Genomic DNA, 10,914 nt, shown 5'->3' with positions numbered 1-10,914 from the left:
TTACATCCTTCCTCACCCTGAAAACCGTCCTGAAACGTTTCTTATTAAATCGCAACAACTGTGAGCATACGTGCTGGTCAGGTTCGGGTGCCCCACAATCCTCAGAACAACCTAGGTTCTCGGGTACAATGTCCATACACGGAAGGGGGACAGTTGAATGAAGTAAGAAAGGATGGTGGATCATGTCACATCGCGGCATATAAATGGGGGGGGGGGGGGTGCAACCGGCTCCACCCTAGCACCGGCGTTTTCAACTACCCCAACTTCTTTGGCCGTACTACTCGTGCGCTCATCAACCCCGGCAAATGCCTCATTCACATCTGTCGTGCTCATGAAAGTCAGAGGGATGTGATTTCTACTCCATTCCGTTGAAAGATCTCCCGGGGTGACCTCCGCACCATCGACAACAACTACGCTTTCACCCCCGTGGATAGAATGTTGTTCCACATTTTCAATTCCAGCCTTTAGTACAGTGGCCTGAATGAAAATAAATAAAATTAAACACCATGCTTTTGTAAAAAAAAAGTTACAGATTGAACAATAAAAGTGATACAAAGAGGTCACAGAGTTATAGAAATAATGCATTACAGTTATACATAGAAGGGCAAGAGTTATACACATGTGTGAAGTTTGACAAATATGCTATAAGAGTTATACATATTGGAGTTAGAGTTATACACATATGGTTAAGAGTTGTACCAAACGGCCGTTGCAGTTGTACAGATTGAAAAATAAAGTTATACAAAGAGGCATTAGAGTTACAAGGCCAAATCATAAGTTTCAGTAAAGTTATACATAATACACTTAGAGTGATACAAAATGGTCGTTAGAGTTATACAGATCCACATAACTATTATACGTTGATACGTGCATTTTATATAGTCCTTTTTGGCCTTTTTATGCACGTATTTCTATGCTATTATCGTAGTTTTATGCTACGAAATGCCCCGAATATGCTACTTTGGTTTGTTTTGTTCTATTTGCAGGAATGGACCAGAAAATAGTGAAATCGAGCCTTTTACAGTCCGTTTAGCATGAATTTGGAGGAAGAGTGAATTTGGAGCGGGAATAAAGCCGTCTTGAGATGCGCAAAGAAGTAAGATAGCTAGGCGAGCAAAGGAAGAACTTCAAATTACTAGTGCCTATTTTGAAGAGCTATATCTCGAGTTATACAATTAATTTTCAGGTGATTAAAATTGGAGATGAAAGCCTGTCCTCTTAGCTTTCCAACGCCACTGGAATCGTCCTGTTTGCCCAAGTAACGAAGAAATGGCAGCCGTTTTAAGTTCAGTGCGCGAAGCAGGAATTGTGCGCTGGAAAGTACTCGATCGAGTACAATTGTGTTCGATCGACTCCTTTTTCTACTCGATCGAGTAGTGCCTATTTAATAAGTGCTCGATTGAGTATTTATTTCACTCGATCGAGTGGTTTGAGCTTAATTTTGCTCGATCGAGTGGTTTAAAATCACTCGATCGAGTGGTTTCTATTGGGCTCGGGCCTTTTTAGCTTTCACTCGATCGAGTGGTTTCTATTGGGCTCGGGCCTTTTTAGCTTTAATTCGTCATTAGGTCAAATAAAATTCCTATTTCTTATAAATAGGAAGGAGGGACGTCGTTTGTAAGATTCTTCTGACATCTTGGACTGCGTTCCTTGATATTTTAACTTTACTCTTTCTCTGTAAACATTCCTTCCTCTCCTTTTCCGGATTTACTGTAACTTTCTCTCTTTCCCTTTATTTATGCTTATGTTTATTTCTCTCTTTGTTTTTGTTCTTACCTTTATTATGTCTAGCTAATTCTCTCTGCTAGGATTAGGGGAGTAGATGATTATTGTTAATTGTTAATTAGTTTGCAGATCTGTCGTTGTTATTATGCCGCTGTTGTTTATCACTGCTTTAATTGTATCCTGCTAGTTGAGTCGACACAATTAGCTTATTTAACATTGGTAAGCCTTGACCTAGACCGGAAGGTTGGAAGGGCTGAGACCTGCAATGAGCATTAGGGCACTTTAGTGACGGCGGAATGTAAGCTATTAATGTTTTAGGGCGAATTGAGACCGGAAGGAGATATTCGTTGCCCCTTAGACCGATACAACTAACTGATCTGTGACCTTAGCTGCAATTGACCGATGATCATTGATGACCCGACATCCTAGTTCCCTTTTCTTATTGTTAATCTCTCTTTTTATTTCCTCTTCCCTTAATCTTGTTTAGTTTAGTTTTATTCACTTCAAAAACCCCAACTGTGACATAGACAAACCGAATAGACAAGTAGATAGTGACCGCCTCCCTGTGGAGATCGACCCTACTTACTGCTAGCTTCTGTTAGTGTAACTAGGTATTTTATTTTTGGTACCTGACGACTGTATCAAATTTTGGCGCCGTTGCCGGGGAGGCAACTACTTTATTTATTTGTTTTATTTTGTCTGTTTTTAGCCTCAAGGGGGATTTTTCCCTTGAGGTCGTTCTAATCTTTTTCTTTAGTGCTGTTTTGATAGGCCCTGCAAGTCCTACCTAGACAGTTCTAGGTAAAAGATTGTCAAAGGGAAGGCTTGAGTACCTTTGACCCGTCACCCATGTTCCATTATATGGCGCAACAGGTGATTTACTGCGGGAGATGTGGTGCTGCTGAGCACAATGCAGCTTTTTGCTTAGCTGAAAATGACGAGGTCTACGCATTCAAGCAGCGTAGACGAGCTAGTCAACCTTCTGTAGTTGTGCCACCACATCCACCCTATCAGCGAGGCTATCAAAAGCCTCCATTTATCTGGCCACCGCGACAACAAGCTCCTCCTCCTGATAAGCGGAAAGAAGAGTTTGCTGAATTGATGTCTTTGGTGAAGGCACTTGCACTCAAAAGGCAAGAATATGATAGACAAGTTTGTGTGCAAATTGATGAGCTCGAGTCCGACATAGCTCAGCTAGCTGCTGAGTCGAAAATTAGGCAACTAGAGGAAGCTTGCATTACCTACGCAGAGAGCGGTTTTTCCCATGAAGAACCCGCGTTGCCTAATGCTGATGATGATTTTTATGACTTGGATTACGAAGTTCTATCAGAAAATGATGCCTTACACGAGGATTTCAGCACTGTACAGCAAAAATCACTCGATCGAGTGAAATATATTGGTCGATCGAGTGAATTACCTGAAGAATCGTTCGATCGAACACTTTATTCCACTCGATCGAACTGCTGCTCAGAGGAACTACTCGATCGAGCTGTTTCATGCACTCGATCGAGTGAAAATCAAGAGGAGAGTCTTCGATCGAGTAACATTTCTACTCGATCGACTAAATTGGCCAGAGTGAGCAATAAAACGTCATGTGGGCTCGTTCTAGATGACGATTTTGATGATGATAATGGTTACGGTGAATCTCCCATTTTCAAGGCCGAGCTGGATGCTCTTGAGGCTGCGATTTACGGGAGGATATCCACAGAGGAGGGTGACGAGAAGACAGCTGAGTCGGTAATTGCTCTTAGCACGAATGAGGTAATATATTCTTTTGTCAATGATTCCGACATTGAGAGCAACCCAACTGAGGTAGTTAGCGATAATTTTATTGTTGTTAATATTAATAGTACGCTACCTCGTATGACTCGTGTTCTTTCTTTTAATGCTATACCCCCTCCCAGTTGGTCAGTTAATTTAACAGTTTTTCACCGTTCTTGTCATCTTAATTTTGTTAATCTGAAACGATACTCTAAATTATTGATAATTGCTCCCGAGCTCCTTTATTTTGTTGACAAATTTAGGAGCTGTCATAGAAAATTTGTTAGACTCAAACGTTTATACATGTTATTTTCCTATGTTGCTATTATACTTTGGTGCTACTTATGCTCTTGTGTAGCACATGCGCAGCTGTTTGATCGGCTACTGCGCGCTTTGAGATGTTTTGACCGGGATAGATTAGGATGGCTGGAGCAAGAAAAGAAGGTCGAGCTGGGACCTGTCTGAAACTAGCGCTATCCGGAAGGCAACCCGGAATTTACGCTTTTTAGTTGTTTTTCTAACGTTTCGGTTTTTGTTGTGTGTTTAATAATGTGTCTTCTCGATCGAGTGCCCTACTTTCTCGATCGAACACTTCTACAACCCATTGCACTCGATCGAGCAATCTTCTCTCTCGATAGAGTTGGTTTGCCTTGATTCGCTTCCTGTGATGATGTCCTGCAGCTGTTTGTGACCCCCCACGTTGCTGGCTGGTTTGGGGAGGTCCCTTCTTCGCGCTATCTTGTAAGTTTTCCGCATCTCCACTCTCTCTCCTTTTTAGTTTGCATTTCCTTTCCCTATTTTTGGGTACAATGAGGGCATTGTACGGTTTGGTTTGGGGAGGTTATGCATCCATATCTGTGTCTGCATGTTGTTTTTATTGCATTTCTGTTATCACGTTTAATTTCTGTATGCATTGCATTGTTATTTCCATAAAATTCAAAAAATTCCATAAAAATTTCAAAAATTTCAAAAAAAATTTCACGTTTATTTTAGCATGTAGGTTGAGTCGGAACGGTTGGTTTCAATGATGAAATTGCACTACGATTGTCTTTTTACTTAAGCCTTGCATAAATTAATATCTTATAGCTTTGTCTTTTGCATAATCTACGAGTTTATGTTAAAATTTAGCTGAACGAATAGACTTGTCCTGAAATTTTGGCAACCGACTTATAATTTCTAAGATTTAGAGTCGTATAAACTGGTGTCATTTGTGACCAGTTTCATGTAGGATTGTGAGTAGTTACTCCTTGCATAGCACGTTCATCAATTTGCACGTATATGAAATTCAATTGCTTTTTGCCTGCATACATTCGGGTTAGTGGTTGGTGTCACATGTAGGGAGGTGCTTACAATTTCCCTTTCTTTCATTTTTACCCATTTAACTTCACATTAGCCAAATTTGCCTGTTGACCCTTAGCTACATTCCAAATTTAGCCTGCCTTGTCAAGCTAGTTTAGTGTATATTTTTGCGGTATATATTTTATTGTGCCGAATTTGGCTTGTATCCATTGACTTGGAGTTGGTATTTAATGAAGAAAAGGAGGATGAAAAAAAAAGAAAAAAAACGTGAAAAAGAAAAAGAAAAAAAAGAAAGAGAAATCGAAAAAAAAAAAACGAAAAAAAGAAACCTTGATGAAAAAAAGAAAAAAAAAAGATGTTTGATGAGACGGTTTCGCTCCTATGCTTTATTTACATTTATTGAAGAGTATTTTCAGTTCGGTTTGGTGAGTTTTGTGCCAAATGAAGGGCATATGTGCTTAATTCATAATTGAATTGGAAATGGATGTTGTTATATGGTTTTGTTTAGGTACTAGCTTGGCCGCCTATACCTCCACATTCCCATAAATGTTTTGCCTTTTCTTACCCATTGCCTCACTTTACCATATTTTTGTAAGCCCTCGGCTGTGACAGGACCTTGTTTGGTTGTAATGTGTGTACGATAGCTAGAATTGTCTATCATATCAGCTGCATACATGTCTATGTGGGTTGTAGTTTAGGTGAGAGACTATATTTCTTTCTCTCTTACATATATATGTTCACCCTTTGCTTCATGAGAGAAGAGTGACCCGTGAGAGTCCATTATTAAAGATCTTGCAAGGTTGACGGTTCAACTTTATTATAAACATCTTACAACTCGTTTGCATTTGTCTGTTTGCTATAAGTGCTAGTTTGCTTGCATTAAATTGGTTTAAGTGGGCATTTATAGCTAGCTCTGAGTTATCTTTTCCGTTCCATTAGTTTGCATTTAGTTTACTCGAGGACGAGTAAAGGTTTGGTTTGGGGAGATTTGATACGTGCATTTTATATAGTCCTTTTTGGCCTTTTTATGCACGTATTTCTATGTTATTATCGTAGTTTTATGCTACGAAATGCCCCGAATATGCTACTTTGGTTTGTTTTGTTCTATTTGCAGGAATGGACCAGAAAATAGTGAAATCGAGCCTTTTACCGTCCGTCTAGCATGCATTTGGAGGAAGAGTGAATTTGGAGCGGGAATGTAGCTGTCTTGAGATGCGCAAAGAAGTAAGATAGCTAGGCGAGCAAAGGAAGAACTTCAAATTACTAGTGTCTACTTTGAAGAGCCATATCTCGCGTTCTAAAACCGATTTTCAGGTTATTCCAATTTGAGATGAAATCTTGTCCTCTTAAATTTCCAACACCACCAGAATTGTCCTGTTTGCCCAAGTAACGAAGAAATTGCAGCAGTTTGAAGTTCAGTGCGCGAAGCAGGAATTGTGCGCTGGAAAGTACTCGATCGAGTACAATTGTGTTCGATCGACTCCTTTTTCTACTCGATCGAGTAGTTCCTATTTAATAAGTGCTCGATCGAGTATTTATTTCACTCGATCGAGTGGTTTGAGCTTAATTTTGCTCGATCGAGTGGTTTAAAATCACTCGATCGAGTGGTTTCTATTGGGCTCGGGCCTTTTTAGCTTTAATTCGTCATTAGGTCAAATAAAATTCCTATTTCTTATAAATAGGAAGGAGGGACGTCATTTGTAAGATTCTTTTGACATCTTGGACTGCGTTCCTTGATACTTTAACTTTACTCTTTCTCTGTAAACATTCCTTCCTCTCCTTTTCCGGATTTACTGTAACTTTCTCTCTTTCCCTTTATTTATGCTTATGTTTATTTCTCTCTTTGTTTTTGTTCTTCCCTTTATTATGTCTAGCTAATTCTCTCTGCTAGGATTAGGGGAGTCGATGATTATTGTTAGTTGTTAATTAGTTTGCAAATCTGTCGTTATTATGTCTCTGTTGTTTATCACTGCTTTAATTGTATCCTGCTAGTTGAGTCGACACAATTAGCTTATTTAACATGGGTAAGCCTTGACCTAGACCGGAAGGTTGGAAGGGGTGAGACCTGCAGTGAGCATTAGGGCACTTTAGTGAGGGCGGAAGCTAAGCTATTAGTGTTTTAGGGCGAATTGAGACCGGAAGGAGATATTCGTTGCCCCTTAGACCGATACAACTAACTGATCTGTGACCTTAGCTGCAATTGACCGATGATCATTGATGACCCGACATCCTAGTTCCCTTTTCTTATTGTTAATCTCTCTTTTTATTTCCTCTTCCCTTAATCTTGTTTAGTTTAGTTTTATTCACTTCAAAACCCCCAACTGTGACGTAGACAGACCGAATAGACAAGTAGATAGTGACCGCCTCCCTGTGGAGATCGACCCTACTTACTGCTAGCTTCTGTTAGTGTAACTAGGTATTTTATTTTTGGTACCTGACGACAGTATCATACGTAATTATAAGTTTCACTCCAGAATTCCTGGAGTTGTGCATACTGTTACCTTATATGAAATTTATAGGACTAATAGTGTATAAAAAAACGAATGTATAACAAATATTTAGCACAAATTCACAAACTTACCTCGCCACCAGGACCACTCCCTTCCGCTGGAGGTCCACATAAAGCTTCTTTCATTTCAAAAGTAGAAAACATACACTCCATCAATTCTTGTGTATCCATTGGCAATGATGGGACCGTAGATTTTTCCATCTCCTTATCTGATAGTTGATGGTCTGACAATCTTTCAACATTTTCTTTCATTCCCTCCCCATGAACTTGCTCATGCACCTAATCACCTACCCCGGGCCGAGTTTCAACATTTTCTTTCATTCCCTCCCCATGAACTTGCTCACGCACCTCATCACCTACCCCAGGCCGAGTTTCAGCGTCCTCTGATCGTCCGTAAGCTTGGTCAATTTCCTCCACGGTGTACTTCGCCTCCAACAACAGCTCTCTGTCAGTTTGGACGGGGCTGTGAACAACTTGATCCTCTAACCCTGGGCTAGAATCTGACAACGGATTAGAATCTATTGTAACACCTCCCACTTCCTCCATAATCTGTGACCATGAAACTGCAACTGATTTCGTTGGCGTGTCAGCTTTGTCCAACTCTCCACGCGACTCAACACAAGGCTTACCACCCCTGCCACCCCCATCATTGGCCAGACTAGACAGAACTTCACTTATTTGACGCGTAGATGCATCGATTCCGTCATCTTTTTTAGGGGACTCACGAACTACCTCTCTAAATGCAGGTGCGTTACCAACAGAAACCTTCAGCCTTTCTGCAATATGTTCTGCTTTAGCGATGTACTTTTGAATCTTTTCACCCTCAAAGAGTTCTTGAGGGGCCTGACTAGGCTTTAGGCCAGTCGGATCACTAGTTGCAGATTTGATCCTTGCGGTTACATCTGCGTACCATGAATAGAACACAATAGCGTTCCTTTGTATCTGTAGATAAAGCTCGTGAGTACGCTGCATTGAAGAAGTATAGTAAGTTAGTTATATTATAATAGATGGGTTCGTTCAATTGAAACAGAATCAATCTGCAAAATATATAATAGTTTGAACTTACATCGACGGCCCTAGCTTTCAATTCCTGGTCATCCTCGACACCTGTTGGTAGTTCAATCTGAATGAACTTCTTCTCAGAAGTTGAGCAGGAGAGAGGGGGTGGGTTGGGGGGGGGGGCTTATAGCAATAGTAGTTTGGGTTCACGAAGGTCGCTGAGGGTGATATTGTCCAAAATCTTAATATAAAAGGGATCTTGAAGGCACCTCGGATACTTGGTCTTAGACAAAGTTAAACGACCCAATCCCCCTTGAGACACCTCAAATTTTAGCCTTTCTATAAGCGAGGTTTCATCCCAATGCTTAATCAAAGGTAGATCGTGGAGGCACGGCCTACCCTTGTAATCATATCGCTGAAAGTAGGTTATCACGAGGAAGGGGATACAACCAACCAACATCGTTACCCCCTTTTTACAGTCTGTCCCCGCTTTCACCATAATTTCCAAAATATAAGAGCACCAGTCAAAATGCGGAATGGCTTTAGGGTCTTCTACAGCGCTTAAAAGCTTCAAATCTATCCCGTTGTTTGGGGTGGGTGCGAGGAATAAAGACATAGAGAACAAAACAAATAGCCGGCAAAAATGATCGTCCGCCTCCTCGTACTCCATAAGTTCCTTGTGAACTTTCCCTAAACTTATTGAAGTAGAAGCTTTATCCACCCTATAAGCTTGTCGCCATTTGTCCTTGAGCGCCATATTTTCGGGATCATTGGACCCCTTGATCGGGTCCATTTCGTGTTCACAATTAAGCATATGTGGTCGTTGGTCAATGGTCGATACAAAACACAATTTATACTTCACAAACAACTCTACAATTAGTAAAGAGGCAAGTAAAGGTCGGATCCCAAGGGACGGGTATTGAAATGGGAATTCTATTGTAACTAGTAGTGTTTAAGGGGTGTCACAAATTGGGTTGATGTAGAAGGTTACTAAACTAAAATAGCAATGAAAATAAACTAGCAAGATGAATAAAATAAGGGGTGTAAACAATTGATTAAAGGCACTAGGGTGTCATGGGTTCATAGGGGAATCATGGGATATGATCATACAAACATGTTTTCAAATTATAAGCAAGCAATTATTGTTGTGATGGATTGAGTTGGGTTATATCTTACAATCCTAGGAAAGTTTGGGTCCCGGAGCCGAATCGATTAGATTGTACAACACCTACAAGTCGACTTAATCTTTCCTACTCAACACATGCATGGTCTAACAAGACTCGAGTTGGGTTATGTCTTACAAGTCAAGTTGAAAGGATAGAAGATGATAGTAAATGCAAGGATTCATAGGCTTAGCATTTCATCAAATATAACATGTGCATGTATTAAGATCAAAACAAGCAAGCAAATAAGATATGAAAGCATATTAATTTAAGCATGAATCATTCCCCATGTTGGTTTCCCCTAATCACCCATTAAACCCTAGCTAAGAGACTACTCACTCATTATCATATTGATCATGCTATAAAGGTTGTCAATCATACTAACATAATGAAACATGATGAATAAATGAAAGTAATTAGCAATAATTAAAAAGGGATTAAGAGATTATACCTACTAATGATTCCAATAATAAAGCAAGAATAATAGAAGTACTTGAATCCTAGATTGAGAGGTTGTCAATCTCCCAATAATAACCCAAATAATCTTCAATTACCCAAAATAAAGGAAGACCAAGAGAGAGATTAAAGAACTAAAACTTGGATTAAAACTTGATTAATATTTGATTGCAATATTGAAGAGAGATTTGATTAATATTAACTACACTAATTATTGATAAGAAGAACATGCTCCTCTAATTAGACTAATGGGGTATTTATAGTGAAAATTAGGGAGGATGCATTAGGGTTAACTAAGGGCTAAACTAGTAATTACACTTTTTAAGTTGAGCAAGGAGACTCCGGTATTCTCCGAGAGAAGGGCTTCTCTTATCGTGGCTTGAAGAATGAAAACGTCTTTGTCATTGAAATCCGTGCGGATGGGAGTCGGGACGGCCGGATCTGGGCTGGAGAATCCGAGCGGATCCTTGGGCAAGACGCTCGGATTGGCGAGGGGGAATCCGAGCGGATTCCTTTGAGGGGCGCTCGGATTGGGCTTGGGCGGACGGACGGATTGTGTACAATCCGTTAGGATTGTCTGGTAGCATCTTTTCTTCTTCTTTTCTTCCCTTTTCTTCATGAATTCCTTGGGGATTTCCTTGGGGACTCAAGGATCCTTTCTCAACAATGCTCTTCTACTATGCTATGTACAAAGGCCTTCTAGTCTTGTCTCTCCTTGATGCTTGGTCATTGAATATGATCAATTTAGCCTTGTTTTGCCATGAAAATGCAAGATTCTTACTCCTTTCCTACCAAGGGATCAAAATCTCAAAGAATATGCAAAACAAAGAACTAAAGATAAGAAATGACCCAAATAGATACTAAAAAGCATGGAAACAATGGTAATTCGGGGGCTAAATATGCGCCAATTATGGTCACATCACCCCTTCTGCGCACCAGTAGGTACCAACGGGAGAAGGTTGGGTCCAAAAGGAATAAAAAAACAGTCATGCACATCATGCT

The sequence above is a fragment of the Silene latifolia genome, chromosome 10 (assembly GCF_048544455.1).
Source record: "Silene latifolia isolate original U9 population chromosome 10, ASM4854445v1, whole genome shotgun sequence".
In the NCBI taxonomy this organism is placed as follows: domain Eukaryota; kingdom Viridiplantae; phylum Streptophyta; class Magnoliopsida; order Caryophyllales; family Caryophyllaceae; genus Silene; species Silene latifolia.
This window is presented reverse-complemented; position numbering follows the sequence as displayed.